The sequence below is a fragment of the Pinus tabuliformis genome, chromosome 7 (genome assembly GCF_031772625.1).
Source record: "Pinus tabuliformis cultivar Carrire ecotype Pingquan chromosome 7, CPIR1, whole genome shotgun sequence".
NCBI lineage: Eukaryota > Viridiplantae > Streptophyta > Pinopsida > Pinales > Pinaceae > Pinus > Pinus tabuliformis.
Window position 1 is genome coordinate 460,923,584 of NC_142293.1, and position 9,180 is coordinate 460,932,763.

The following is a 9,180-nucleotide window of genomic DNA, read 5'->3' on the forward strand; positions in this document are numbered from 1 at the left end:
GGTAGTATAGGCACCCAATCGCTTGAGGTAATTCTAGTGTAACCTGAATGTTGTTGTGAACTCCCGTATGGATATCCTCTCGGAGGGGATAATGAAAGGGTATACTACCCCCCATACAGTGGTAATCCAGAACTCAAGGGTACTGTTTTCCCTTGGGGGCAGGACTGCCCAAATTGACCTCCAAATGGATCAATTTGTTGAGACTCAACATAAGAGTTTCCGGATATTATTCCAGATGAACAAATAGGAACAGACCATACTGTCAAAATAGCCCCTCAGTGGGCTCCTTCTAGCGACTGAGAGCTAGTCGGGACAGATGGTATACCGGCGAACATTGTCGGAGTGATAGCAGGGAGTTCTGCCGTCGCTGTGTCAGACGACACAGTCCTAGATGTTGACGGTTGTTCAGACATTTGCAGTCTATCCAAAAGATTACCTAGCGATTCTATAGGAGCTTCTGCTAGTGGTAGACTAACTTCTAACGAAGAAGGATATAGAGTGATCCCGATTCCAAAGTGCGTTGGATTACTTGTTTGAGGATCTTCTACAATTTCTTCTATGGCAATCAGACCAGGTGGAAGGGGAAGACCATTAGGTCCGTAAAATATTTCTGGTGCCAAAGAAGGTGTGTAATCGGCAGCGACAGATGTTTGAATAGCAAGACTCTCCGAACCAGTTGTAGATGGAACTGGTTTGGTAACACAAGTGTTTACTCTCAGACTAGGATCAGTATTGTTGTGGGGAAAAATGCCTATGCAGGACAATCCTATCCACCTAAGGTGTGACAGTGCCTTAGCAACAAACAGAGACAGCTATTCTAGTATTCTTCCTTTATGAATTAAGAATGAAGAGAGATGGATGGACTAACCGGTGTCTTCCGTTTGTCCCTCGATCCAGTTTCTCTTCTCTTGGAGAGTTCCCAGCTACTTGCCTTCTCGCTCGCCCAGCTTCAACAGGTTTCTGCAAGATCACAAGAGAAGAACACTACACAAGACATAGATTCATATTCATAACTAGTTCAGGATTAGAAGTAAACTAAACATACTAATGCAATCATACATCAAAGATACACCAGTATATAGGAGAAACCAAGATATCTTTATTGATGAATAACAAGGTTCAGGAAGAGATACAACCCAGAGGGCTCCAATCCAGCATCTCCTTCCCAGCAAAATGGAATTCCTATCTTCACCTCCCTTCAAAGCATTAAGCACCCAATGATTCCAGCCTCAAACCAACAACAATTCTTTGCAATAACAAAATTCCAGCCTCTAGATCTCATGGAGGAGAGCTCCATATATAGATGTTTGGAGAGAGGATGAGTCAGCTTGAGATCTGACTAGTGTCCTCTCCCTCTGTCAGTTCTTGATTCCACTTGGAGGTTCTTGCTTCCACTTGGAGATTTGGAACCTCTTACTCATCACCAGTCGAATTCCCTGAGGCAAGTGTCATTTTGGAAGCTTCCTGGGTTTTGACACCTTGAGAAATGAGCTTGCCACTTGTCCACTCTCGCTCAGCGCAGGTAGCCAGTGTTGGCTTTGACATTCAGCGCAGGTAGCCAGTGTTGGCTTTGACATTCAGCGCAGACAGCCAGTGGAGCCATTGACATGATCCTGAATTGACTTGTTTTTGAGCAGTTTCTGGTGGAGAACTTCTGTGAATTGCTGTCGTTTGTTGGCCTTCTTCCTCTAGGGGTAGGAACAACATGTTTAGGGACTTTGGATCCCTTAGATTATGGACATTTCATGCTCAATGCTGTAAGGCACAAAAATGTCTATAACAGTTGCCCCCTAAAGTATGAGGTCGTTTATCGGGTGAAATGCTTTATCCAGGAGGGTCCGAAAGTTCATCCAATGCTGGGAGGAGACCTGTAATAAGATACAATACAATACATTATCTTTCATACTGCTTTCATGATCTAGCTGAGGTGGGCATTCCCATGCTCAGCTTTATAAATTCATTTTTCTGTACATAGAGTAGACAATCATCTGATGGTAGACTGATAATTTTGATGAAATTATCATCCTTCGGGTAGGATGATTATCTGCTACAATGATGTACATGTCAATGTTTTTATCTTTACTGAATATATATCGCAGCCCGGATGGATGAAACTAGATCCGGGGTCTTCAAACTCGTTAGATCTTCACTCTAAGTACAAGTCGATCCATGTGAGAAATGTTCTGAAGTCGAACATGGAAAGACATCGCTTGATTACCCGTCAATGAGGTAAACCGTTAACAAGCGCGAGAGGAATCACCGATAATGATAATGACCCTCAAGGTACTGCAGTACAATTCACGTGGTGTGAATAAAGGACTTGGCGTCGAACACCACGCAAAATCTTTTGGTCGAAGGTCATTGATGTATACCTGTCGCTGGAAGTGAGAAACTTGCCATTGAGGCATGCAAGCTTCAAAGTACTGAAGGGGTTGTTCCTAGATCAACTTCTTGGATAATGAGCTGATGTCGACAAGAAGCGATCCGTCAAAGGAGGGCCTTAATGAATCCCACATCAGTGACACGGAACGGAGCTAATGATTTTGATGGAGGTGAAAACGATCTGTGACATATGATTTAGGGTGGCGGTCATGAAAGGATGAAGGATAATGTATGGCAGTGGATGGGACACGGTTGACTTTTCCGAACGACTTCTCTTGAACATATGGCGACACTGATGCAACGGATCGGTAGCATTACCCCAAATATGGATGGTATGGCGAGACCATGGTGATGTGACCGGTGAATGAAACAACCCAACCCGATTGTGGTACGGAGGAAAAGTGTCATGTTCAAGAGCGACTTGCTACCATCAAAGTTTTCTTTAGTTTCTCCCAATTTTTCCCCAGTCATTGCTGACCAGTACCTCTTTATTTTTTGTCAAGCTTGAGGAGGATAACATATGCTTGTTCTATAACCTGCCCTTCGGGCAAGCCCATCGCTATGTTTTAACGAGCCTAGCGATAGTGAAACTCGTTCTCGTCTAAAGACAAGTTTGTCGCTATTTAGTGATTTTAACGAGTCTAACGACAAGGATAACTCAGTCCTTTTCATTTTTAGAGAGTCTGAAAAGGTTCATAAAGTTAACTCCAAAATTCCATTTTCGTCATCTAATCCCTTAGGTCCGAAAAAGTATAAAACAATACAGAAGGGATGAGTTTTCGATAGTTTTAACAAGCCGAACAAAACAAGCGCTCGATCTTTTTGTGCAATAATCCCTCAGGTCCAAAAAGATTAAAATCTAGAGGAGGGATAGCACTTCCTGTCCCTTTAACGAGCTGGAAGGCCAAGGACGCGGCAATCTTTTCATATTTTACGAGTCAGTTGAAAAGAGCTTAAAGAAGACTCGTCTTTTGAGGAACGAGTGATAAACAGGGTTAGCAGCTGATTCCAGGTACAGGTTGGAATTTTCCAATCACGGCAGTGTCACAAGGATGGCTAGGTGAAATCACTCTTCACAGCTGTTCCTCAAAATGGGTAAACAATCAAATGGAGGTGAACGATCGGCCAAATGAAAAGTGGAGGTGACGGTGCAAACACGACCAAGGCTTTAATGGCTGATAATGTTACATTCACAGTGGTTATTTACCGGGTAGTGGTTCATTTTTTATTTTAAAATGAGCTTAAACGCTGGTGGAAACACTTGCTCATTGCTTATGTTTATTTTTTAACGAGCATGAAGTCCGCGTTAAAACTGCTCGGATCTTACGTTTATTTTTTAACGAGCATGAACTTGTGCTAAAACTACTCGATTAACCCAGTCATATGATAAGAGTGTCTCATTAAGATTCTATTTTTTATGGAGCTTCATCTCACAAAGCTATGCCCCGCACCCTTTCATTATGCAAGTTCGGAAACGACTAATCCTACGAGTTTAGAGGGTTAGAGGTCCTAAAAATTTAAAAAATAAATAGCCGCCCCTTGCTTGCACTCAAAAAGGTTTGCATGCCCCTAGGCATAAAGTACGATTTCAAGGTTACCTCTACTTCTTTTCCATCAAAACATTTGTTTTAACGAGAGAGGCTTACCTCTTTCAGGTTACCCAAAGATTGTCTCGTTAATCTTTCAAACAAAAAACTTCCTCGGCAATGTCTACCGAAATAGACAAAGGTGAGCGACGATGCCTGCCAACTCACATAACTTTGACAAAAGAATCTTATTCTAGAACAACCCTCTTCCTAGACGGACGGGGTACAGACTAGTCATATTTTCCCGCGGAAACCTACCTTATACCCAAAGTTTTCTTGCCGAAGCAGACCAGGACGCATGCCCCCTGGGTTCCAGTCATATCCTCCCGGATTACTCGCGCTCATCAGGAGGACGGACCGTGGGTTGAGACACTTCTTGCGTGAAGAGACCATTTAGGGATGGTGTATGACTATTTGCGATGCGTGATCCGAGAAACGAAAGTTGGTCCACGAGCTTGACCATTCTTCCTTCATGCGGAAAACACATTACTCTAAAGAGTGAGGAGACGATGGCTTCCATGGAATATATATAGTCTCGTCCAAGGAGTAGGTTATAATCCAAGGGTCCTTGAACGACCATCACGTTCATTTGAACGGTCTTCCCTTTCAATGTGATAGGCACATTGGGGAGGATCCCTAAAGGTCGACTGGTTCCTTTATCAAAACCTGATAGATTTCTCATTTCAGGAAAAAGCGCCGGCGAACCAAGCGCTTTCCAAGCAATAGAGGAAAGGATACTCACAGATGCCCCCTCATCAATGATAGTGCCAGCCATTACCATTCTATATACTTGAACGATAACTCCGAATAGTATGCTAGCTGGCAAGTGGGGTCTGCCTAGTTGGTTCCAGTCGAACGAGACAACTAGGTTGCTTGGTGGTGGGACCGAATAGATGGCCGGGTATGACCTTGACGAAGTTCCTTCCTGTGATAAAGGAATGGGCGAATTTCCCCCTTGTTCATCAGAGTCTGTGTTAATGAAGAGAACTTGGGCAGTGTCGTCTTTATTCTCCTCTGTGACGGTATCATTCGAAGATAGAGCCTCTGAAGGCAAAACCGGGTCAACTGCCACCTCAACCTTTTGACTTTCGTCAGGTATGGATTCAGACGGTTCCTCTTCAATGATAGGTGCTTCGGCCGACAACCTGAGCAGGCCAGCCGGGTTCTCAACTAGTGAAGGACTTGGTAGGAGTTTTTGATATCCAGGAGGAAGTTGCGCTCGTAAAATCGGGCGATCTTCCAAAACTCTTTTTGCTTCGTCTAAGAAGGGACAACGGTGGATGGCATGATCGCCTTCACACAGTTTGCAGGGAAATCTAGCTTTCCCTCTCTGTCCTGGGGCTTCACTTTCATTAGTTGACGGTGTGCAGTCAACATGGTTATCAGAGGTTGACGCCACCGAATTATGCAGACGGGGAGACCAGTCCCTTAGTATCCGAGGGATGCAGGGACAATCTCTGTGGAAGTGGTCTACCTTGCATATGACGCATGGTGATTTAGGCCTTGCCAGTGCTGTGTGTGGATTTTTGTCAGACGACACTTGTTTTCCCCCAGTCGCCTTTGGCTCCTTCTTCTTCTTTTCTTTCTTCTTCCTTTCCTTCTTTTCCTTAGGAACTCGGTTTTTTTTTTTACGAGTTCCGTCAAGTGAAGAGGAAGGAGGAGAGGAAGAATTATATGAAGTCGAAGGCTGGTGGGCAATTCTGGTCTGATCTAACTGTTGACTCGACTGTTCAGGAATAGTGGTGTTCTGAACGACATTGGTTGAAAAGAGCCAGACCGGCAGGCCAATTGTCAGTCCTGGAAGCGACAATGTGGCCATATGGGGCGCACCAACATCTCCCCAAGAGGAGAAGGGACTAGGATTTCCACCAAGGGGAATTCCTTGGTTGGTGGGCTCCATCTTTTCAACCTAAAGATCAACGCGGGAATAAAGGGTGATTGTTCCGTTTAAAATAAATTTTTAACGATGCCTTAGACACAACTTGCTTTTTCACTTTTAAAGAGTCGAGAAAAAGCTAAAGATGACTCTAGTCTCCTTCGATGTTTTAACGAGCCCGAAGTGACAAATGCTCGGATGGACTTTTTCTGTTATAGAGTCTGAAAAAGGCCAAAAGAAACTGCTCTGGAGTTCTAGGCAGAGGGTGTGCCAAACTTTTCGCAAAACCGCAGAATACTTTTTAGGGTACGGGCGATCGATCTTCCTGAATGTTGTGTTCAGTGCATTGCGATCAGTAGGGCGGCCAACACGGCTTCCTAAGGATAAAGGTGATATTTCTATAGGGGTCTCCCAATATATACGCGACGGTACGTGGGAGCATAATCCGTACTGGCGCTATCGTCCCTCAGGAGGAATCACCCACCTTCAACGAGATCGACAATCACCAGGCTTTACGATGCCGGAACACGTCTCTAGCCTAGACCTCTTTGTTGTGCGTTATGTTGCAAAGCGTTGTTAAGTTCATTCAGTTTATTTTAAGTTGATCTTTTTAGAAGTTTTCCTTTCTGGATAACCACGAGATGTATGATACAATTCCTAAATGCAGTCTAAAGATGATAAGCAAGCTTTATATCTTTTCAACTTTGAAAATCCTAGCTACAAAGGGAAAAGAAAGACACCATCTTTTCTCAAAGAGCAATCAGCACACTCTAATGCACTTTTCCTAAATCAAGCATGCAAACTATCAAGATGCAAATGCACAATGCAGGTGTTTTTTTTCCGCTTTCTTAGTATTGATGGCTACAAAGAAAGCTTTTTGTACAACTTTGAATTTGCTTTTAAATGACAAATACAAACAAGTTTACTTTTTCGAAATCAGAAAGGGTAGAAGAGAATACAACACTTTACGACTTTCGAAATGAACACTTGTTTCGACACTTAAAAGAGACAAACTCAAACCAATAAGCAAAAGTAAATGTATAATCAACTGTAAACAGCCAATGAACTCTCTCCTAATATCACAATCAACAGATCTGAATCAAGGGCTATAGGGTGATTATTTCACTCATGCAAAGGAAAACTGTAAATGATGCCACAAACACATAAAAACACTCACAGTCTTTTTGTACAAAAGGAGGCGGAATTTAAGCAGAGAAAAGGAGTTATCAGATTGGTACCTATGCTGGTTACAGGCTGCAAAAATCAGAGATCAAAACAGGGCAACACAGAGCAGAGAACCCCAGCTGCACAAGGCCAAACTGGTTCAGCGCAACCTCAACACTGGGGTTTTGACATTCAGTGTAGGTGGCCTTCATGGGACTTGCGTTGAAATGCAGAATCCCTTCACAGGGGTCGCACTGAAGGAGAAACTCTCGTTTCTCACTGGGTTCTAGGTCACAGTTTGCTGATTAATCTACGGTTTCAGGCCAAATAAAAGCAACAAGCAAGGTATAATCAAAGGGATGCTTTGAGGGAGTACTAAGATCTATCACAAAGGATCATCAAATCATTTGTGAGTCCATTGTTCAGATCATAGACAAATCCAGTGATTGGATCAAGACAGCAACTGTCTACTTTGCATCTGAGAATAGCAGAAGCAGTTCGATTGTTGCTGTTGAGTCTATGAAACAAGCAATGATAGAGACACAAATAAAATGACTAAACAATTCTTCCCCAGCGGAGTCGCCAATTTGTTGTGGGGAAAAATGCCTATGCAGGACGATCCTATCCACCTAGGGTGTGACAGTGCCTTAGCAACAAACAGAGACAGCTATTCTAGTATTCTTCCTTTATGAATTAAGAATGAAGAGAGATGGATGGACTAACCAGTGTCTTCCGTTTGTCCCTCGATCCAGTTTCTCTTCTCTTGGAGAGTTCCCAGCTACTTGCCTTCTCGCTCGCCCAGCTTCAACAGGTTTCTGCAAGATCACAAGAGAAGAACACTACACAAGACATAGATTCATATTCATAACTAGTTCAAGATTAGAAGTAAACTAAACATACTAATGCAATCATACATCAAAGATACACCAGTATATAGGAGAAACCAAGATAGCTTTATTGATGAATAACAAGGTTCAGGAAGAGATACAACCCAGAGGGCTCCAATCCAACATCTCCTTCCCAGCAAAATGGAATTCCTATCTTCACCTCCCTTCAAAGCATTAAGCACCCAATGATTCCAGTCTCAAACCAACAACAATTCTTTGCAATAACAAAATTCCAGCCTCTAGATCTCATGGAGGAGAGATCCATATATAGATGTTTGGAGAGAGGATGAGTCAGCTTGAGATCTGACTAGTGTCCTCTCCCTCTGTCAGTTCTTGATTCCACTTGGAAGTTCTTGCTTCCACTTGGAGATTTGGAACCTCTTACTCATCACCAGTCGAATTCCCTGAGGCAAGTGTCATTTTGGAAGCTTCCTGGGTTTTGACACCTTGAGAAATGAGCTTGCCACTTGTCCACTCTCGCTCAGTGCAGGTAGCCAGTGTTGGCTTTGACATTCAGCGCAGGTAGCCAGTGTTGGCTTTGACATTCAACGCAGACAGCCAGTGGAGCCATTGACATGATCCTGAATTGACTTGTTTTTGAGCAGTTTCTGGTGGAGAACTTCTGTGAATTACTGTGGTTTGTTGGCCTTGTTCCTCTAGGGGTAGGAACAACATGTTTAGGGACTTTGGATCCCTTAGATTATGGACATTTCATGCTCAATGCTGTAAGGCACAAAAATGTCTATAACAAGTATCACTGTCCTTCTGTGGCTGTTGAACTTCTTCTGTAGAGGCAGGGATTCCAGAAATGTTTGGAGTAACCGAAGTCTCTGATGTCATTGGAACATTTGTTCTAACTTTAATAGGAGATTTGGAACCGGTTAAACGAGTTCGCTTTGTCCGTACTGGCTTCAATTCCGGAGACAAGGACGGTTGACTCGTAAGCCTTCGCGAACGACAGGGTTTCAATTGACTTTCTTCCACGATTGCGGATTACTCGATCAACTAAAATAAAGGGGAAGTATGTTTCCGAATTAAATGAATTTTAGACGCTTTGACACAACTTGTTTTTTCAGTTTTTAAGAGTCGAGAAAAAACAAAAGATGACTCTAGTCTCCTTTGATTTTTAATGAGCCTGAAGTGACAAGTGCTCAGATGGACCTTTTCCGTTAAGGAGTCTAGGAGTCTGAAAAGGAACGAAAGGGACTGCTCTGGGAGTCTAGGTAGAGGGAGTACCAAACCAATTGCAAAACTGAAGAATACTTTTTACGGTACGGCAGTCAAT